At 40.7% G+C, this 24079-nt stretch overlaps 1 protein-coding gene across 2 annotated transcripts in view; it reads right to left on the bottom strand.

Moving 5' to 3' along the window:
* Positions 1–24079, bottom strand: part of kcnip3b (Kv channel interacting protein 3b, calsenilin) — a 122574-nt gene that overhangs the window by 72311 nt on the left and 26184 nt on the right. The window lies entirely within an intron of this gene.

The following is a 24079-nucleotide window of genomic DNA, read 5'->3' as shown; positions in this document are numbered from 1 at the left end:
ATATAAAATAAGTCATATTTTTGGTTCGTTTAATAGTTAAAACAAATTTAAATTACTGCAATCAGTTGATAAAACATTGTCCTTTACAATTATAAAAGCTTTAAAAAAAAATCTACTACTCTGCTAGCATGTCAGCAGACTGGGGTAGATCCTGCTGAAATCCTATGTATTGAATGAATACAGAATCGTTTTGAATCGAAAAAATATCGTTTTTGAATCGAGAATCGCGTTGAATCGAAAAAAATCGATATATAATCGAATCGCAACCCCAAGAATTGATATTGAATCGAATCGTGGGACACCCAAAGATTCACAGCCCTAGAATCCAACCCTATACCCATCCATTTTTTACGGCGTGTCCATCTCGGGGTCGCGGTGGTGCTGGAACCCATCCCAGCTGCACTCGGGCGGAAGGCGGTGTACACCCTGGATAAGTCGCCAACTCATCACAGGGCCAACACAGACAGACAGACAACATTCACACTCATATTCTCATACTAGGACCACAATCAACCTTCTATCTTGATACGTCAGGCCTGGCCTATTTTCACTCTAGGGGCCAAATTAAAAGAAAAAAATGTATCCGGGGGCTGGGTATACCTTTTTTCCGGAGCACTATTACAAAACCTCATAATAATGCCTGATTGAAAGCTAAAAACAGACCGCCTTACAAAACAGGATGGAATTTTCCATTTTTGTACTAAATGAGACACCCAAAATGCACATGAAAATAAAAATTTACAATATTAACTGCGAACGATAAAACACTGAATATTGACAACACACCCTCTCGATTGACATTTATATAACCAAGCGAAACGCACCAAAAATGCATACCGTAAAAAAATAAATCAAATGATTTGGTATAAATATCTTGGATTTTATATATATATATATGTATATATATATATATATATATATATATATATATATATATATATATATATATATATATATATATATATATATATATATATGTATGTATGTACACATACAATCATCAGGAGATTTCCTGATGACTGGGGGAACCCCTCATGAAACAGTTCTGTAGAGATGAAGTAGTCTTGTGATTTTCCCCACACATACATATTGCGCTCTACCACAGTATCAAGCACTATTCTCTGGATAATCCAATATATATATATATATATATATATATACTGTATATATATATATACATACATAGAGATACAATCATACATATGTATACATATATACATACATATATATACATATACATACACATATACATACATATATACTATATATACATACATATATATATATATATATATATATATATATATATATATATATATATATATATATATATATACACATACATACATATATATACACATAAATGGGTTGTACTTGTATAGCGCTTTTCTACCTTCAAGGTACTCAAAGCGCTTTGACACTACTTCCACATTTACCCATTCACACACACATTCACACACTGATAGAGGGAGCTGCCATGTAAGGCGCTAACCAGCACCCATCAGGAGCAAGGGTGAAGTGTCTTGCTCAGGACACAACGGACGTGACGAGGTTGGTACTAGGTGGGGATTGAACCAGGGACCCTCGGGTTGCGCTCGGCCACTCTTCCACTGCGCCATGCCGTCCCTCCATTTATATATACATGCATATATATATATATATCTATATATATATACACACACACATACATATATACATACATACATATATACATACATATAAATACACATACATATATATATACATACATATATACACATAAATATATATATACATACATATATATATATATATATATATATATGCATATATACATATATATAAAATACATATACATATATATAAAATACATATTATTTATACAGTATATAATATATAAATATATATATATATATATATATATATATATATATGATAAGCGGAAGAAGCGACCGTATTCTTCTCTTCTAAAGCGTCAGAGTGCAGAATATTGAAATTTGAAGGCTCTTGCTTGTCTCCTCCTGCCGTGTTGTTCAGACTGGTGTATATCGATACAGTGTATTGACCTGGGGATAAGACAGACCATCTTGCACTCAGGGTAGAGAGATTTACACCAGTAGGTGGCACCAAACCAAGCAAGTCAAAGGTTTTCTACCTGTCACTCACACACTCACTCAGTAACCTGGACAGATGCTGAGGGGTCGTCATACATTCTGGTCCCTGCTGTAATACAATCATATAAGCTATTTTCATCCATCCATCCATTGGGGATCCACCTCCTGGGGTTGTTGGGGTGCTGAAGCCTATCCCAGCTGCACTCAGGCAGGGCCAATATAGAAAGACAACATTCACACTCACATTCACACACTAGGGCCAATTTAGTGTTGCCAATCAACCTATCCCCAGGTGCATGTCTTTGGAGGTGGGAGGAAGCCGGAGTATTTCATATTTTCATTATTATTTTTAAACATTTTCTCTCCACACAAGCATTTCTTATGATAAAATATTAATATATGTTTAAATGTATACCGTATTTTCCAGATTATTAGGCGCACTGCCGATGATAGGTCTAGTTTTGATCTTTTTTCATATATTAGGCGCACCGGATTATAGGGTGCATTTAAGGAGTCTTATTATTATGTAATGGTGGTTCTTTGGTCAAATTGTCGCATAGATTATGTTTTAAAGATCCGCTTTCCGGATGCGCCATTTTGTGGGCCGTCTTATTTACGTGGCTCAGCATCTTTTTTCCGTCATCTTTGTTGTAGTAGTGTAGCGTGCAAGGACGGGGGTGGAAGAAGTGTCAAAATATGGAGCTAACTGTTTTAATGACATTCAGACTTTACTTAAATCAATAACGGAGCAGCATCTCCTCATCCGGAAATGTGTCCCGTGAAAAAACGTCCAACCGGAACTCTGTAATAACTACAATTGATTGGAAGAATAAAACAACCTCACTATACCGGTATGTTTTAGAACTTTCATTTCATGTTTACTGACAGATATAAGTACGAATTTTACACTACTTTATATTGGAAAAATGACAACAGCGGAGGATGAATGTCATATAACAAGAACAAATAGAAAAAGAAGAAACATATCAACTACGCCATGGGCGCGGACGCGTGCAATTTTTCAGGATTTACGCAGATCCCAAATACAGATCAGCAGGTACCAGAAGGTAAGAAAAGTAGCTTTTCCATAATACTGCGAAACAAAACACCAGATAATGTCTTACCTTATACACGCACCATATTAATACTTGTATGTTTAATGTGCAGACAATCCTTCAAGCTGTGCAGCTTCATAGCTTACCAAAGTCGTACTAAAATATTTTGATAGATTTTTGACCGCCGTGTGTATTGTTCTATATTATCAATGGAACATTTAAAATATTGGTGTCGTTTATTTGGGACATATTGCCATCTAAGTGGTATTATACACTTGTCTCTTATGTTTGACTGCCATCTACTGATCACACGTATTATATCAAACAATCACTGTTTATTTATATAGGCCTAAATCACAAGTGTCTCAAAGGGCTGCACAAACCACAAGGACATCCTCGGTAGAGCTGACATAAGGGCAAGGAAAAACTCACCCCGGTGTGTCGTGGACAATGATGATTATGAGAAACCTTGGAGAGGACCGTATATGTGGGCAACCCCAAGCCCCCCCCCCTCCCACCACCTAGGGGACCGAAAGCAATGGATGTCGAGCGGATGTAACATGATATTGTGAAAGTCCAATCCATAATGGATCTAACATAACCGTGAGAATCCAGACCAAAGTGGATCCAATATAGTAGCGAGAGTCCCGTCCAAAGTGGAGCTAGCAGGAAACCATCCCAAGCGGAGGTAGATCAGCAGCACAGAGATGTCCTCAACCGATATACAGGCGATCGGTCCATCCTGGGTCCAGACTCTGGACAGCCAGTACTTCATCCATGGCCACTGGACCGGACCCCCTCCCCAAGGGAGGGGGGGGGGGGGGACATAGGAGAAAAAGAAAAGAAACGGCAGATCAACTGGTCTTAAAAAGGGGTCTATTTAAAGGCTAGAGTAACATCTTGAACTGTTACCGGGAGGGCATTCTAGAGTACTGGAGCAGGAATGGAAAACGCTCCATAGCAGGCAGACTTTTTTTGGGCTCTCCGAATAACTAATAAGCCGGAGGGCATTCTAGAGTACTGGAGCAGGAATGGAAAACGCTCTATAGCACGCAGACTTTTTTTGGGCTCTCAGAATAACTAATAAGCCGGAGTCCTTTGAACGCAAATTTCTTGCCGGATCATAAGGTACAATACAATCGGCAAGTTAGGCTGGAGCTAGACAGTGTAGTATTTTATACGTAAGTAGTAAAACCTTAAAGTCACATCTTAAGTGCACAGGAAGCCAGTGCAGGTGAGCCAGTACAGGCGTAATGTGATCAAACTTTCTTGTTCTTGTCAAAAGTCTAGCAGCCGCATTTTGTACCAACTGTAATCTTTTAATCCTAGACATGGGGAGACCCAAAAATAATACATTACAGTAATCAAGACGAGACGTAACAAACGCATTGGATAATGATCTCAATGTCGTTAGGGGACAAAATGGAGCGAATTTGAGCAATATTACAGAGATGAAAGAAGGCTGTTTTAGTAATGCTTTTAATGTGCAACGAGAGCATTGGGTCGAAGATAATACCCAGATTCATTACCGAGTCGCCTTGTTTAATTGTTTGGTTGTCAAATGTTAGAGTTGTATTATTAAATACAGTTCGGTGTCTAGCAGGACCGATAATCAGCATTTCCGTTTTTTTGGTGTTGAGTTGCAAAAAGTTGGCGGACATCCATTGTTTAATTTCATTAAGACACGCCTCCAGCTGACTACAATCCGGCGTGTTGGTCAGCTTTAGGGGCATGTAGAGTTGGGTGTCATTAGCATAACAGTGAAAGCTATCACCGTATTTCCGTATGATGTCACTTAGTGGCAGTATGTAGATGCTGAAGAGTGCAGGGCCAAGGACCAAACCCTGGGGAACTCCACACGTTACCTTAACATAGTCCGAGGTCACATTGTTATGGGAGACACACTGCATCCTGTCAGTAAGATAAGAGTTAAACCAAGACAGGGCTAAGTCTGACATACCAATTCGTGTTTTGATAGGCTCTAATAAAATATTATAATCAACGGTATCGAAAGCAGTGCTAAGATCGAGGAGCAGCAACATAGATGACGCATCAGAATCCATCGTTAGCAATAGATCATTAGTCATTTTTGCGAGGACTGTCTCCGTAGAGTGATTTGCCCTGAAACCGGATTGAAAGGTTTCACATAGATTGTTAGATGCTAAGTGTTCATTTAGCTGCTCTGCAACAATTTTTTCGAGGATTTTCGACATAAAAGGAAGGTGAGACACCGGTCGGTAGTTTACCATGAGGTCAGGATCGAGGTTAGGTCTTTTAAGGAAAGGATGAATAACCGCTTTTTTGAATGCTAGGGGAACAGTGCCAGAGAAAAGTGATAAGTTTAGAATATTTAGCACTGATGGACCTAATAATACAAAGAGCTCCTTGATAAGTTTCCCAGGAAGTGGGTCAAGTAAGCATGTTGTTTGTTTTATTCCATTTACACGTTGTAACAAATCTTCTAATGTTATTTCATCAAAACGAGAAATTATTTTGGAGAGCAGTATCCGCCGTATATACTATATGCCAGACCACTATGATTACCATCCATGAACGTGAATACGACAGGCCCCCAAACTAAGTGAGGCCCCTGTGCTCCAGAACAGGTAAGCCAGTGCATGAAGGTGGCCGTGCTTATGGTGCAGATTTCAGGGTTTCCCCTTAATCTTACTGATGGTGGCGGTGGGCCACAGATAAATACATGCCACCACCCGTTAAAAATTAGTTTGTTTGTTTTCCATCTTCCATCCATCTTCTTCCGCTTATCCGAGGTCGGGTCGCGGGGCCAACAGCCTAAGCAGGGAAACCCAGACTACCCTTTCCCCAGCCACTTCGTCTAGCTCTTCCCGGGGGATCCCGAGGCGTTCCCAGGCCAGCCGGGAGACATAGTCTTCCCAACGTGTCCTGGGTCTTCCCCGTGGCCTCCTACCGGTTGGACGTGCCCTAAACACCTCCCTAGGGAGGCGTTCGGGTGGCATCCTGACCAGATGCCCGAACAACCTTATCTGGCTCCTCTCGATGTGGAGGAGCAGCGGCTTTACTTTGAGTTCCTCCCGGATGGCAGAGCTTCTCACCCTATCTCTAAGGAAGAGCCCCGCCACATTGCGGGGAAAACTCATTTCGGCTGCTTGTACCCATGATCTTATCCTTTCGGTCATGACCCAAAGCTCATGACCATAGGTGAGGATGGGAACGCAGATCGACCGGCAAATTGAGAGCTTTGCCTTCCGGCTCAGCTCCTTCTTCACCACAACGGATCGGTACAACGTCCGCATTACTGAAGACGCCGCACCGATCCGCCTGTCGATCTCACGATCCACTCTTCCCTCACTCGTGAACAAGACTCCTAGGTACTTGAACTCCTCCACTTGGGGCAGGGTCTCTTCCCCAACCCGGAGATGGCACTGCACCCTTTTCCGGGCGAGAACCATGGACTCAAACTTGGAGGTGCTGATTCTCATTCCGGTCGCTTCACACTCGGCTGCAAACTGGTCCAGTGAGAGCTGAAGATCCCGGTCAGATGAAGCCATCAGGACCACATCATCTGCAAAAAGCAAAGACTTAATCCTGCGGTCACCAAACCGGAACCCCTCAACGCCTTGACTGCGCCTAGAAATTCTGTCCATAAAAGTTATGAACAGAATCGGTGACAAAGAACAGCCTTGGCGGAGTCCAACCCTCACTGGAAATGTGTTCGACTTACTGCCGGGAATGCGGACCAAGCTCTGGCACTGATCGTTCAGGGAGCGGACTGCCACAATAAGACAGTCCGATACCCCATACTCTCTGAGCACACCCCACAGGACTTCCCGAGGGACACGGTCGAATGCCTTCTCCAAGTCCACAAAGCACATGTAGACTGGTTGGGCAAACTCCCATGCACCCTCAAGAACCCTGCCGAGAGTATAGAGCTGGTCCACAGTTCCACGACCAGGACCAAAACCACACTGTTCCTCCTGAATCCGAGGTTCGACTATCCGGCGTAGCCTCCTCTCCAGTACACCTGAATAAACCTTACCGGGAAGGCTGAGGAGTGTGATCCCACGATAGTTGGAACACACCCTCTGGTCCCCCTTCTTAAAGAGAGGAACCACCACCCCGGTCTGCCAATCCAGAGGTACCGCCCCCGATGTCCACGCGATGCTGCAGAGTCTTGTCAAACCAAGACAGCCCCACAGCATCCAGAGCCTTAAGGAACTCCGGGCGGATCTCGTCCACCCCCGGGGCCTTGCCACCGAGGAGCTTTTTAATTACCTCAGCGACCTCAACCCCAGAAATAGGAGAGTCCACCACAGATTCCCCAGGCACTGCTTCCTCATAGGAAGACGTGTTGGTGGGATTGAGGAGGTCTTCGAAGTATTCCTTCCACCTATCCACAACATCCGCAGTTGAGGTCAGCAGAACACCATCCGCACCATACACGGTGTTGATAGTGCACTGCTTCCCCTTCCTGAGGCGGCGTATGGTGGTCCAGAATCGCTTCGAAGCCGTCCGGAAGTCATTTTCCATGGCTTTCCCGAACTCCTCCCATGTCCGAGTTTTTGCCTCAGCGACCGCTGAAGCCGCACACCGCTTGGCCTGTCGGTACCTGTCCACTGCCTCCGGAGTCCTATGAGCCAAAAGGACCCGATAGGACTCCTTCTTCAGCTTGACGGCATCCCTCACCGCTGGTGTCCACCAAGGGGTTTTAGGATTGCCGCCCCGACAGGCACCAACTACCTTGCGGCCACAGCTCCGATCAGCCGCCTCGACAATAGAGCTGCGGAACATGGTCCACTCGGACTCAATGTCCAGCACCTCCCTCGTGACATGTTCGAAGTTCTTCCGGAGATGGGAATTGAAACTTTCTCTGACAGGAGACTCTGCCAGACGTTCCCAACAGACCCTCACAATGCGTTTGGGACTGCCAGGTCGGTCCGGCATCCTCCCCCACCATCGCAGCCAACTCACCACCAGGTGGTGATCGGTAGAAATTTCCGCCCCTCTCTTCACCCGAGTGTCCGAAACATAAGGCCGAAAAATCCAATGACACAACTACAAAGTCGATCATGGAACTGCGGCCTAGGATGTCCTGGTGCCAAGTGCACATATGGACACCCTTATGTTTAAACATGGTGTTTGTTATGGACAATCCGTGACGAGCACAAAAGTCCAATAACAAAACACCACTCGGGTTCAGATCCGGGCGGCCATTCTTCCCAATCACGCCTCTCCAGGTTTCACTGTCGTTGCCAACATGAGCGTTGAAGTCCCCCAGTAGGACAAGGGAATGACCCGGGGGAGCACTTTCCAGTACTCCCTCGAGTGTTCCCAAAAAGGGTGGGTACTCTGAACTGCTGTTTGGTGCGTAAGCACAAACAACAGTCAGGACCCGTCCCCCCACCCGAAGGCGGGGGGAGGCTACCCTTTCGTCCACTGGGTTGAACTCCAACGTGCAGGCTTTAAGCCGGGGGGCAACCAGAATTGCCACCCCAGCCCGTCGCCTCTCACTGTCGGCAACGCCAAAGTGGAAGAGAGTCCAGTCCCTCTCGAGAGAAGTGGTTCCAGAGCCCTTGCTGTGCGTCAAAGTGAGTCCGACTATATCCAGCCGGAACTTCTCCACTTCACGCACTAGCTCAGGCTCTTTCCCCCCCAGTGAGGTGACGTTCCACGTCCCAAGAGCTAGCTTCTGTAGCCGAGGATCGGACTGCCAAGTGCCCTGCCTTCGGCTACCGCCCAGCTCACATTGCACCCGACCTCTATGGCCCCTGCTATGGGTGGTGAGCCCATTGGAGGGGTGACCCAAGTTGCCTTTTCGGGCTGTGCCCGACCGGGCCCCATGGGAACAGGCCCGGCCACCAGGCGCTCGCCATCGTGCCCCACCTCCGGGCCTGGCTCCAGAGGGGGGCCCCGGTGACCCGCGTCCGGGCGAGGGAAATCTGGGTCCATGTTTTCTCTTCTTCATAGAGGTCTTCGAGCTGCTCTTTGTCTGATCCCTCACCTAGAACCTGTTTGCCTTGGGAGACCCTACCAGGGGGCATAAAGCCCCAGGACAACATAGCTCCTAGGATCATTGGGACACGCAAACTCCTCTACCACGATAAGGTGGCAGCTCAGAGAGGAGTTTGTTTAGATTGTTTGTTTTTTTCTGTGAAAATAAATGAAAGTAATACGAACGTATAATTTATTATACTGTATCCTTCAAAAGAAGTCACACAATGTCCTGTGTTCTTTTTAACTTTAATTGCCAATCGTATGCTGATAACCTGCCCAATACCAACATGTATTTCCTCCTATGCACATACACCCGCTTTCGTGCTTCACTCTCAGACACACAACAACACGTCCTCATTCTCCACCAATCATCTTTCCGACACGGACGTTATGCTCAAGGTCATGGGAACAATGAACATAAGTCATACACTAAACTTTGACCACGGAAACTGACGCTGCCGAAACCGGGTGTTGTGATGAAGTAAGCAATACGCACAGGACTGGCCATAGCGGAGGAAGCATGTCTGCACTTAAACGTATTTGAATAAATCTGAGATATACACACGGACAGCCATCTACAAAATGTGCAAATAGGACAGTGATGGCTTTTAGCAGAATAAGGCTGGAACAGCATGAAGCAAGTGTGACATCAGGCTCGCTCATACTTGCCAACCTTGAGACCTCCGAATTCGGGAGATGGGGGGCAAGGGGCAAGGGTTAGGGGCATGGTAGCAGAGGCGGGGTTACGGGGTGTTGGGTTGGGGGGCGGGGTTGAGGTGCAGGCAGCATACCCCTTCCTCTTCGTGCTGTCCTGGATGAAATGAAATTTTTTTTCCAATCATTTTGGAACTTGCAAGCATATTTTTTCTCCCTCTTACTCGTCGTTGCCATGTCTTTTCTTCGTTCTTCTGCTTCGTCACCTTCTTGTTGTGTGTGCAGTTGGGCACTGAGCTTCAAAAGCCTTAGCTGTTATTGTAGCGTCCCGGAAGAGTTAGTGCTGCAAGGGGTCCGAGTATTTGTTCTGTTGTGTTTATTTTGTGTTAGGGCAGTGGTTCTCAACCTTTTTTAAGTGATGTACCCCCTGTGAATTTTTTTTAAATTCAAGTACCCCCTAAACAGAGCAAAACATTTTTGGTGCAAAAAAAGAGATAAAGAAGTAAAATACAGCACTATGTCATCAGTTTCTGATTTATTAAATTGTATAACAATGCAAAATATTGCTCATTTGTAGTGGTCTTTCTTGAACTATTTGGAAAAAAATATATAAAAATAACTAAAAACTTGTTGAAAAAGAAACAAGTGATTCAGTTATATATACAGATTTCTACACATAGAAGTAATCATCGACTTGAAGTGCCCTCTTTGGGGATTGTAACAGAGATCCATCTGAATTCATGAACTTGTTTCTAAACATTTCTTCACAAAAAAAGAAATCTTTAACATCAATATTTATGGAAAATGTTCACAAAAAAATCTAGCTGTCAACACTGAATATTGCATTGTTGCATTACTTTTCAGTTTATGAACTTACATTCATATTTTCTTGAAGTATTATTCAATAAATATATTCATAAAGGATTTTTGAATTGTTGCTATTTTTAGAATATTTTTTCAAAATATCACGTACCCCTTGGCATACCTTCAAGTACCCCCAGGGGTACGCGTACCCCCATTTGAGAACCACTGTGTTAGGGTGTGGATGTTCTCCCGGAATGTGTTTGTCATTCTTGTTTTGTGGGGGTTGACAGTGTGGCGCATATTAGTAACAGTGTTAAAGTTGTTTATACAGCCACCGTCAGTGTGACATGCATGGCGGTTGAACAAGTATCAATAGCATTCACTTGTGTGTGTGTGCGTGTGTGAGTGCTTGAAATTAACGTCATCATTAAACCAGTTAAAAGATCATACATACATACATCTACGAGTAAAGGCCATTGTTAAACTAGTCCCACGCTACATTATTATGTGACTGGGCTGGCACGCTGTTTATATGGAGAAAAAGCGGACGCTTGGACAGCATGCGGCTGTTAAGGAATGAATGTTTCAGGTGAGAGAGGACACTAAAGGCACCCAATATTGATGTCCGGGTGGAAATCGGGAGAAATTCAAGAGAATGGTTGCCCCGGGAGATTTTCGGTAGGGGCACTGAAATTCGAGAGTCTGCTGGAAAAACGGGAGGGTTGGCAAGTATGGGCTCACAGCTGCTTTCTCTGTTGGTCGTGGACATTGAGCAACAGAAGAGACTCTAAACACAGGTACAGTCTACAATAACAACAGAAAAAAAATGCTAGATTTGTTGCTAGTCATTTTTTATACAGAAGAATTGACTAAAAGGATTAGAGAAGGAAGGATCGCAAATTACCTTAAAATGCCTTAAGGCAACAATTAGAAAATAGAACACAACAATACATTCTAAGAAAAAAAATATGTTAATACCAATTACCGCATTTTTCGGACTATATGAAGCAGTTTTTTTCATAGTTTGGCCAGGGGTGCGACTTATACTCAGGAGCGACTTATGTGTGAAATTATTAACACATTACCGTAAAATACCAATAATATTATTTAGCTCATTCAAGTAAGAGACTAGACGTATAAGATTTCATGGGATTTAGCAATTACGAGTGACAGATTGTTTGGTAAACGTATAGCATGTTCTATATGTTATAGTTATTTGAATGACTCTTACCATAATATGTTATGTTAACAAACCAGGCACCTTCTCAGTTGGTTATTTATGTGTCATATAATGTACACTTTTTCAACCTGTTGTTCACTATTCTTTATTTATTTTAAATTGCCTTTCAAATGTCTATTCTTGGTGTTGGGTTTTATCAAATAAATATCCCCCAAAAATGTGACTTATACTCCAGTGCGACTTATGTTTTTTTTTTCTTCTTCATTATGCGTTTTCGGCAGGTGCGACTTATACTGCGGAGCGGCTTATACTCCGAAAAATAGGGTAAAACAGATTTGTTTTAAAACTGTGTATACATTTGGATTTATATTAAAAAATGTATGTGTATTCTATTATGTATTATACAATTTACACACATATATGGGTAAATGTGGAAGTAGTGTCAAAGCGCTTTGAGTACCTTGAAGGTAGAAAAGCGCTATACAAGTACAACCCATTTATCATTTATATATATATATATATATATATATATAAATATACACACACACATATATACATACATATACACACACACATATATATATACATATACACATATACATATATATATATATATATATTACACACACACACATATATATATATATATATATATATATATATATATTACACACACACACATATATATATATAGCGGTAGAAAATGGATGGATGGATTAGGGGTGTGGGAAAAAATTGATTCAAACACGAATCGCGATTCTCACGTTGTGCGATACAGAATCGATTGTCCTTTTTTTAAAAATCGATTTTCTTTTTTTAATCAATCCAACAAACCAATACAGAGCAATACCATAACAATGCAATCCAATTCCAAAACCCAATCTGACCCAGCAACACTCAGAGCTGCAATAAACGGAGCAATTGAGAAGACACAAACACGACACAGAACAAACCAAATGTAGTGAAACAAAAATGAATATTATCAACAACAGTATCAAAATTAGTTATACTTTCAACATTGCAGTGATTAAAAATCCCTCACTGACATTATCATTAGACATTTATAAAAAAAAAAAAAAAAATGCACAATAGTGTCACAGTGGCTTACACTTGCATCGCATCTCATAAGCTTGACAACACACTGTGTCCAATGTTTTCACAAAGACAAAAAAAGTCATATTTTTGGTTTGTTTAATAGTTAAAACAAATTTACATTATTTCAATCAGTTGATAAACATTGTCCTTTACAATTATAAAAGCCTTTAAAAAAAACCCTACTACTCTGCTAGCATGTCAGCAGACTGGGGTAGATCGTTTATATCGTTTTTGAATCGAGAATCGCGTTGAATCGAAAAAAAAAAAAATCGATATATAATCGAATCGCGACCCCAAGAATCGATATTGAATCGAATCGTTGGACACCCAAAGATTCAATATATATATATATATATATATATGATTCATAGCAAATTATAAAATGTATGTTGGTCCATCGGGGCGAAAACTCTGGATTTACTTTACTTTGATGCTGAATTTCTCGCCCTATCTTTTTAAAACTCATTACATATTGTAATTCTAATAAATGATTCACAAGATCTTGGAGCCATTGAAGCATCATTAAACCGCTTTTCCATAGCTAACAAAAAAGCATCTTGAAAAGAATGCGTGTTTACGAGAATGGGTAAATGTGGTGAAAACTGAACAGACTGTTGCCTAAAGAGAAGAAAGCCAAGCATAACAGAATAAGCTGAAGGAGGAACAAAGTGGTGGTTTTAATAGCCATTTGATCCAGTGGGTGCAGGGCCATGCAAATGTATTCGTTTGGGGCGAGAGAGGAAAGTAGAAAGAGTTTGAGAGAAAAAAAAGAAACGACGGGAGGGCTGCGAGGTCTGCTGCCGTTCCTGGAAGACGTGAAGTCAATTAGCATAATGAATCCTGGCCTTATCCGAGAAGAAGCGCAGAGGACGACTAGAGGACGGAGAGCTGGAGATGAAGATAAGGAGGCAGTTTGTTTGAAACGTTACACAATCAAAGAGAAACAGAGATAATGCTCAATACGTATGTTAGTGACATCTCAGCAAATCCGATGTTTTATAGTTGGGCGGATAAAAGACTGTTTCAGTCTTTGCAAACACAAATAGTACAGCTGTCAAAATTAACTATTTGAAGCAATATTATTATTGTTAATTCGAATAAAAAATGTAATTGTTTGACAGCACAAATAAATACATAAAGTGATATCTGCAGAGTGTATTTTCGAGCACATTACTAAAGACCTAAGGAGTTAAAGACAAATTATTTAAATAAGGCCACCAAATTTGACATTTTACTTATTTTTAAGTTTCTTTCTTAATAAGTGTTTTCTTTATTTAATGTGGGGTTATGTTTCTTTGAATGTTGATTAGGAGACATGCGCCTAACGTGACTTGATTTAACTTCTCGACTTTACTTTTAAATAAATAAATAAATGATAAATGGGTTGTACTTGTATAGCGCTTTTCTACCTTCAAGGAACTCAAAGCGCTTTGACACTACTTCCACATCTACCCATTCACACACACATTCACATACTGGTGGAGGGAGCTGCCATGCAAGTGGCTAACCAGCACCCATCAGGAGCAAGGGTGAAGTGTCTTGCTCAGGACACAACGGACGTGACGAGGTTGGTACTAGGTGGGGATTGAACCAGGGACCCTCGACCCTTTTGCCATGCAGACAAATATATGGTGCTGTATAGGGGTGAAAAGATACAAAAATTCCAAGTTGAATTCCAAAGTTAGGATTGTGATGGCATTAACTGCTTAGGGGGGCCCGATTTCTTTTTTCATTGGGGCCCAGAATTTACTGGGTGGCGCCCCTGACTCCATAATGTGACCACTAGAAAACAGAAAAGACGGGTCATCATGTATTCTGAATCTACAAATGTACAGTACTCAGTAATGGGCAAGTTATCTCGGAAAACGTAGTAATCTAAGCTACACATTACTCTCTATTAAATGTAGCTTAGCTACAGGGGAAGCTATCACCAGAGAATTGTAGAAAGCTACACGGCAAAAGTAGATTGCTACCACATGTTTAATATTCTACTTTCTTCAAATTAGCCACCCTTTGCTCTGATTACTGCTTTGCACACTCTTGGCATTCTTTCAATGAGCTTCAAGAGGTTGTCCCCTGAAATGGTTTTAACTTCACAGGTGTCATAGTTTTGACCAAAAGTTGACATACACTTGTAAAGAACATAATGTCATGGCTGTCTTGAGTTTCCAATAATTTCTACAACCCTTATTTTTTTGTGATAGAGTAATTGGAGCACATACTTGTTGGTCACAAAAAACATTCATGAAGTTTGGTTCTTTTATGAATTTACATATATATATATATATATATATATATACATACATACATATACATAGAAACCCTGTTTCCATATGAGTTGGGAAATTGTGTTAGATGTAAATATAAACGGAATACAATGATTTGCAAATCATTTTCCACCCATATTCAGTTGAATATGCGACAAAGACAACATATTTGATGTTCAAACTGATAAACATTTTATTTTTGCAAATAATCATTAACTTTAGAATTTGATGCCAGCAACACGTGACAAAGAAGTTGGGAAAAGTGGCAATAAATACTGATAAAGTTGAGGAATGCTCATCAAACACTTATTTGGAACATACCACAGGTGTGCAGGCTAATTGGGAACAGGTGGGTTCCATGATTGGGTATAAAAAAAGCTTCCCAAAAAATGCTCAGTCTTTCACAAGAAAGGATGGGGCGAGGTACACCCCTTTGCCCACAACTGCGTGAGCAAATAGTCAAACAGTTTAAGAACAACGTTTCTCAAAGTGCAATTGCAAGTAATTTAGGGATTTCAACATCTACGGTCCATAATATCATCAAAAGGTTCAGAGAATCGGAAAATAATCACTCCACGCAAGCGGCATGGCCGGAAACCAACATTGAATGACCGTGACCTTTAATCGCTCAGACGGCACTGTATCAAAAACGGACATCAATTTCTAAAGTGATCTAAATCTAAACTGATTGTTATTTATTACTTCAGTACTCTTGTTTTGTTCTGTTTATTGTACAGTATTTTGTATTTCTATATTGTTTTGTATATTGTACCGACATCAATTTCTAAAGTGATCTAAATCTAAACTGATTGTTATTTATTACTTCAGTACTCTTGTCTTGCTCTGTATATTGTACAGTATTTTGTATTTCTGTATTGTTTTGTATATTGTACAGGATTGCTTATTATTTTTATTGGATAGTAGTCTGTTTATTTCAACTGTTAGTTTTTTCCTTTATTACCTTGTGTTATTTATTTTACCCCATATTTGTTCCCACTACCGCACCTTAATTTGGAGTCTTTAATCTCGTTATATGCAAATATAATGATCTTAAAGTATATTCTATTATATTCTATAGGATATCACCATATGGGCTCAGGAACACTTCAGAAAACCATTGTCACTAAATACGGTTCATCGCTACATCTGTAAGTTCAAGCTAAAGCTCTAGTATGCAAAGCAAAAGCCATTTATCAACAACATCCAGAAATGCCGCCGGCTTCTCTGGGCCTGAGATCATCTAAGATGGACTGATGCAAAGTGAAAAAGTGTTCTGTGGTCTGACGAGTACACATTTCCAATTTTTTGGGGGAAATATTTGACATTGTGTCATCCGGACCAAAAGGGAAGCGAACCATCCAAACTGTTTTCGACGCAAAGTTCAAAAGCCAGCATTTGTGATGGTATGGGGGTGCATTAGTGCCCAAGGCATGGGTAATTTACACATCTGTGAAGGCACCATTAATGCTGAAAGGTACATAACAGGTTTTGGAAAAACATATGCTGCCACCTAAGTGCCGTCTTTTTCATAGACTCCCCTGCTTATTTCAGCAAGACAATGCCAAGCCACATTCAGCACGTGTTACAACAGCGTAGCTTCATAAAAAAAAGAGTGTGGGTACTTTCCTGGCCCGTCTGCAGTCCAAACCTGTCTCCTATCGAAAATGTGTGGTGCATTATGAAGCGTGATATACGACAGCAAGACAATGCTGTTGAACGACTGAAGCTCTACATAAAACAAGAATGGGAAAGATTTCCACTTTCAAAGCTTCAACAATTAGTTTCCTCAGTTCCCAAACGTTTATTGAGTGTTGTTAAAAGACAAGGTGATGTAACACAGTGGTGAACATGCCCTTTCCCAACTACTTTGTCATGTGTTGCATGCATCAAATTCTAAAGTTAATGATTATTTGCAAAAAAAAAAATGTTCATCAGGCTGAACACCAAATATGTTTTCTTTATAGCATATTCAACGGAATATGGTTTGAAAATTATTTGCAAATCATTGTATCCCGATTTGCAAATCATTGTATCCAGTTTATATTTACATCTAACACAATTTCCCAACTCATATGGAAACAGGGTTTGTACATACTGTACATACATACATACATACACATACATACTAGAGATGCGCGGTTTGCAGTCTCATCCGCGGAGTCCGCGGATAAACCGCGGTTCGGGCGGGTGACATGACGAAAAAATAGATTTTAATTAGATTCGGGCGGGTGGCGGTTGAATCATCCTGAATATTTGATATATATGGTTCTGGGATTGGTATCCTTTGCCATTCAAAGAGCCATTTAAGACCTGTGTCACAAAGCGAAGAAGACGCTAAAATTCTTTAGAATGACTTCCGGCAGTCACCCAGATAATAAGTATTAGGGCGTGCTATGAAGTCATTGACTTTGTCGCCCTCTACAGCTTGTACGATCTGCTTGTCAGTCCAGCAACATGTGTGTGGCTTTCGCAGCAACACGCACACGACTGCAAGGCATACTGGGTGACACAGAGTACACTAATGGTTGTGATATAAACAATTTAAACACTCTTAGTAATATGCGCCACGCTGTGAAGCCACACCAAACAAGATTGACAAACACATTTCGGGAGGACATCCTCCCAGTAACACAACATAAACGCAACACAACAAATACCCAGAATCCTTTGTATCCATGAGAATTCCTGACTATTTTTTACACCTCGCTATCAGCACGCCCATATCCTTGTCATCAGGATGAACTCCAATTGGATAATCACGAGAACTTGTCTTCGTTATTCTGTGAAACGGGTTTAGACAGCTCTGCGAGTGGTAAAGGTGGCTAACCTCTCATGTATTTCAGCGGGCGGGTGGTGGGCGGACGCGTTTCTGATAAAATGTTGGTTCGGGTGGACGGCGTGTGGATGACGACTTTGGTGACGCGGTTGCGGATGATATAATTGCCTATCTGTGCATCTCGAATACATACACACACACACACACACATACATATAGACTTAGACTTCCTTTTATTGTCATTCAAATTTGAACTTTACAGTACAGATAAGAACAAAGTGTCATTGCATTAGCTTGTGGAGCTAATGCTATGACAAAAAGAGAACAAAAGAGCAATAAGGTGCAGGTAATAAGGTACATATATACATACATACATACATATAAACACACTTTATTTATAGATTAGCACATCAACACTGGCCCAAAAAAGGGTAGCAACATGGGGAGCTGGGATTGGGCTGGGGGTTGGGGGGAGTAGCACAGGAATCCAGCTGTGACAGGTCTTTAGAGAGCAATATTCACCAACAAAACAGAGGAGGCTTGGAGACTAACAGATGCAGGCAGTCATTGTTTTTAACACTGGCAAATTATTCACAGGCCGCTGAACACGCAGACGTAGGATACTTTGAACAAGGAAAACACTAACACACAGCCATCTCAGTCAGGGCATATTGCATTTCTCCCTATTTGAATTACCTCCAAACGGGACCAAAACAGAAATCTAATCGTAAGTCTGAACCATTAAATGTCTGCGCTGAATTAAACGTCCTCAATGTAATGTTTTAAAAAGTGGTCCCCGAAGGGACATATTTAACAGAGCATACACACACACACACACACACACGCACACACACACACACACAAAACTTGTTTCTTTATTCGGTTCGTCCTTAACGCTTCAGCTAGCTTTGTCCTAGGGCAGCACTGTTCTGTGATGTCACACACACACACACACACACACACACACACACACACACACACACACACACACACACACACACACACACACACACACACACACACACACACACACTCTCTATATGGCTGAACATATACACGTCATGCTCAAAGCAAACAGAGCAACAAAACTGCGCACATCAGTGTGTGTTCCACCATAAATGATTACATGTCGGTGGCTGAGATGTTGCTTCAATGCATATTGGTTTAATATGAAGCATGACCTTTGACCTAATTACTACACACTGTCAGTGCTTTGGCTTAAGGATCTGAGCCGATGAGAGACGAATGATCTACGGTAAATAACAGAATTACTGCATACTATTTGGCCATGAATGTTCTGATGCTTGGAAAACCCATACAAGCAAATCCTAATAATAGTGTGACCCACAATTACACCAATAAATATTCAACATTCACTAAGAGCAGACGTCACCAGAATGGATTAAAGGAGATTTACGATGATTCTAATCTACATTCACTTACACTTCCCTGTGGTCTAGATAAAATGTACTGGATTTGGTGTGGTTTAAAGGGGAACATTATCACAATTTCAGAAGGGTTAAAACCAATAAAATCAGTTCCCAGTGGCTTATTTTATTTTTCGAAGTTTGTTTCAAAATTTTACCCATCATGGAATATCCCGAAAAAAGGCTTTAAAGTACCTGATTTTCGCTATCTGTAAATCTACTCGTCTATTTTCCTGTGACGTCACATAGTGATGCCAATACAAACAAACATGGCGGATAGAACAGCAAGATATAGCGACATTAGCTTGGATTCAGACTCGGATTTCAGCGGTTTAAGCGATTCAACAGATTACGCATGTATTGAAAGGGATGGTTGGAGTGTGGAGGCAGATAACGAAAACGAAATTTAAGAAGAAACTGGAGCTATTGAGCGAATAGGTATTGAAGCAATTCGGCGATCGCCTTCTAACCAACGATTACATCTTTTGACCACTGGAGCAACTTAAATCAGTCGATTGGTAAGTGTTTGTTTGGCATTAAATGTGGGTGGAGGGAAAGACTGGATGCAAATATAGCTACATATGTACATACAGCTAGCCTAAATAGCATGTTAGCATCGATTAGCTGACCAAATATGTCTGATTAGCACATAAGTCAATAACATCAACAAAAGTCACCTTTGTGATTTCGTTGACTTTATCGTTGGAAATGCATCTGCTTTGAGTGTCGCAGGATATCCACACAGCTCTGTGCCATCTCTGTCGATAGCATCGCTATCGTCGGTAAAATGTACAGAACAAACGATGGACTTTCGCATCTTTTGACCACTGGAGTACTTGACTCTGTCGATTGGTACGTGTTTGTTTGGCAATAAATGTGGGTGGAGGGAAAGGCTGGATGCAAATATAGCTACAAATGAGGCATAATGATGCAATATGTACATACAGATAGCCTAAATAGCCTGTTAGCATCGATTAGCATGTCGTGACCATTGATATGTCTGATTAGAACACTCCACATAAGTCAATTTGAATCCGTCCCTGATCGTGTTGTTACACCCTCCGACAACACACCGACGAGGCATGATGTCTCCAAAGCACAGAAAATAACAGAGCTGATTTGACTTGTGTGTGTAATGTGTTTGAGAAAATGGCGGATTGCTTCCCATTGTAACGTCACGGGTGAAATATCATTGCTCCGACAGCGAAAAATTGAAAGGCGTTTAAATCGCCAAATTCACCCTTTTAGAGTTCGAAAATCGGTTAAAAAAACCTATGGTCTTTTTTCTGCAACATCAAGATATATATTGACACTTAAATAGTTCTGGTGATAATGTTCCCCTTTAACATGTGCCTAAATTTTGCTAAACAGTAAATGTTTTAACCTGCGTTCCATTAAGATTGCAAATTAAACCCTCCACTACCCACCCTCTCCAAAAGTAAGAGATTTTATCTTTTAAAATGTACACTGTTAAATATGTATCTTGAAGTCAAACATTTCCACATTTATTTTCCAGACACAGTCAGTAATAAACTTGTTAAACTGTATATAGATTCACCAGTTACAATATTAAGTCCACTTGCCCTCAAATCCACACAGAGCCTCATAAAAAAACAGAATTAACCAATATTTACCTAGAGTCGCAATCAAAGGTTTACATACATAATGTCGTGGCTGTTTTGAGTTTCCAATAATTTCTACAACTCTTATTTTTTTGTGGTAGAGTGATTGGAGCACATACTTTTTGGTCACAAAAACATTCATGAAGTTTGGTTCTTTTATGGGTCTACTGAAAATGACCAAAATCTGCTGGGTCAAAATTATACATACAGCAATGTTAATATAATAACATGTCTCTTGGCAAGTTTCACTGCAATTAGGGGCTTTTGGTAGCCATCCCACAAGCTTCTCGTTGACCACTCTTCTGACAACATTAGTGCAGTTCAGCTAAATGTGTTGGTTTTCTGACATGGACTTGTATCTTCAGCATTGTCCACACGTTTAAGTCAGGACTTTGGGAATGCCATTCTAAAACCTTAATTTAACCATTCCTTTACCTCTTTTGATGTGTGTTTGGGGTCATTGTCCTGTTGGAACACCCAACTGCGCCCAAGACCCAACCTCTGGGCTGATGATTTTAGGTTGTCCTGAAGAATTTGGGGGTAATCCTCCTTTTATATTGTCCCATTTACTCTCTTTAAAGCACCAGTTCCATTGGCAGCAAAACAGGCCCACAGCATAATACTACCACCGCCATGCTTGACAGTAGGGTTGGTGTTCCTGGGATTAAAGGCCTCACCTTTCCTCCTCCAAAAATATTGTTGGGTATTGTGGCCAAACAGCTCAATTTTTGTTTCATCTGACATTCAATGGACAAAGATAAGACCTGTGGAGGAAAGTTATGTGGTCAGATAAAACAAAAATCTCGCTTTTTGGCCAATTTTGTCAAGAGGCGTGGTCAAAAATTAAACCAGGAGCTTGCCAAAAGCTTGTGGATGGCAACCAGAAGGGCCTTATTGCAGTGAAACTTGCCAAGGGTCATGCAACCAAATATTAACATTGCTGTATGTATACTTTTGACCCAGCAGACCTGCTTCCTCGCCAAACAGCAGCTAACATTTCGTGGAAATGATGAGAGTATGTGCTCTGTTAATCGCGGGAACTATGTTGAACTCTTAAAAGACTTTTAAAACTGAAGGAAGTGAAGGAGGACTTTTTGTTGCGATCCGCTGCTCGGATCTTCACAGATTGTTGTTTTGGTTCCATTTTCATATCACATTTCGGTAGTTTGACCTCCTTATTTCCTGTTCAGTCTGTCACCATGGTTACATATTATTTCCACCTGTTACTCTCGGTTCCGCACACCTGTTTCTCGTAAACACCATCCTTATATAAGCCAGCCCTTTCTGTTCACTCATCCCGGGACTCTAATTTGCTCTCATGCAACATTTGATGTCTTGCGTTTCATTCTATTACTCGCTAGTTCTCGCGCTGCAGTTTATTTCATTCCTAGCTTTCATGCTAGTCATTTTGTTTTCCTTTTTTATGCCTTCGTGCCAAGTTTGGTTTTTTCTATTCATATTCCTAGCTTCCATGCTAGTCATTTTGTTTTCCTTTTTTGTGCCTTTGTGCCAAGTTTAGTTTTTTTCTATTCATATTCCTAGCTTCCATGCTAGCGCCATTTGTTTGCCTTTCTATTAGCACCAGTCTTTTTGTTCTAGCCTGTTTTGAGTTTAATACATCTTTATTTCTTACCTTTCGCTGTGTTCTTGCCCGACGCATCCCTGGAAGAATAAATTCGGCATCGCTATGCCACACAAGCTTCACTCTTTTACCAGAAAGTGACGGCTATTTTTATCCTCAAGGACCGGCGCATGGACTTCATTTATAAGTAAAAATAAGACGGCGATAACATTATTTTTGTTTCGTTTTTAATGAAATTCACATTTTGTGGGCGACAGTTTGTATGTGTAAAGAATGCAGAAATGAAACATAACCCGTAAACTGCTGCCAATCAAATGACAATCCAAGCAGAGCGCATACTGTATATTTGTAAATCTGATTCTGATTACGTCAGTGCCTCACCAGCTATAAACCTCACCGCACCTCACTGCTCCACCGTGACTATAAATAGTATAATTTGTCTAAAAAATTGTTATAACTTTACCTCTGCATAACAATGTAAGCTAGTTAATATTAAAAGAAACAACACGTTAGCAAGTGGTACATACCTTTTTGTCATACGACAAAAAAAAAGCATGTTCTCGAGGTCGCATCGCATCGTGGGGAGCTTGCCCCACTATTTTAGAAGAACTGCATTAGTGCAACACGAGAGATGTTATAGATGTTCTGCCATGACCTGGTAGAATGTTAATAACACATATTTTATTAATGGAAGCTCTCATGCACTAATGTGACATTACCAGACCGCGGCTCTGTCCTTTGCGCTGCCTCTAGTTCACATTACTTCCCTCTTCATTAGGGCGCTTTCCCACTATACTCTGTCACTAACACTATGTTCAACTTTTCTCTAGATCAGGAGCTACTTCTTTGGTACTGATTGTTGCGAAGGGCTACCAGTTTGATACACACTTAAATAAATTGCCAAAAATAGCCAATTTGCTCAATTTACCTTTAACTCTATGTTATTGTTAATAATTTATTATATTTATGTTTGTCGAAACACTGATCATCTTAATGATTTCTCACAATAAACATATATAGAAACAGATAAATATTAAAAAAAAGGGTATTTCTGTCTGTCATTCCGTCGTACATTTTTTTCCCTCCTTGATCACCCCCTAGACAGACAGACAGATAGATAGATAGATAGATAGATAGATAGATAGATAGATAGATAGATAGATAGATAGATAGATAGATAGATAGATAGATAGATAGATAGATAGATAGATAGATAGATAGATAGATAGATAGATGGATAGATGGATAGATAGATAGATAGATAGATAGATAGATAGATAGATAGATAGATAGATAGATAGATAGATAGATAGATAGATAGATAGATAGATAGATAGATAGATGGATAGTTCTTTATTGATTCCTTCAAGAGAGTTCCTTCAGGAAAATTAAAATTCCAAAAGCAGTGTAAAGAGTTGAGGTCAATTTGAAAAGTAAATAATGGGGGTTTAAATGGAAAAAAATATAAGAATAAAAATAAAAAGCAACAATGGGAATAAAAATATACCAGTAAAATAAGAATATAACAAGAGAAACTAGGCAGTAGTGACC

The sequence above is a fragment of the Nerophis ophidion genome, linkage group LG01, assembly GCF_033978795.1.
Source record: "Nerophis ophidion isolate RoL-2023_Sa linkage group LG01, RoL_Noph_v1.0, whole genome shotgun sequence".
Taxonomy (NCBI): Eukaryota; Metazoa; Chordata; class Actinopteri; order Syngnathiformes; family Syngnathidae; genus Nerophis; species Nerophis ophidion.
Note: the sequence above shows the minus strand (reverse complement) of the source record. Positions and strands in the feature narration are given on the sequence as shown.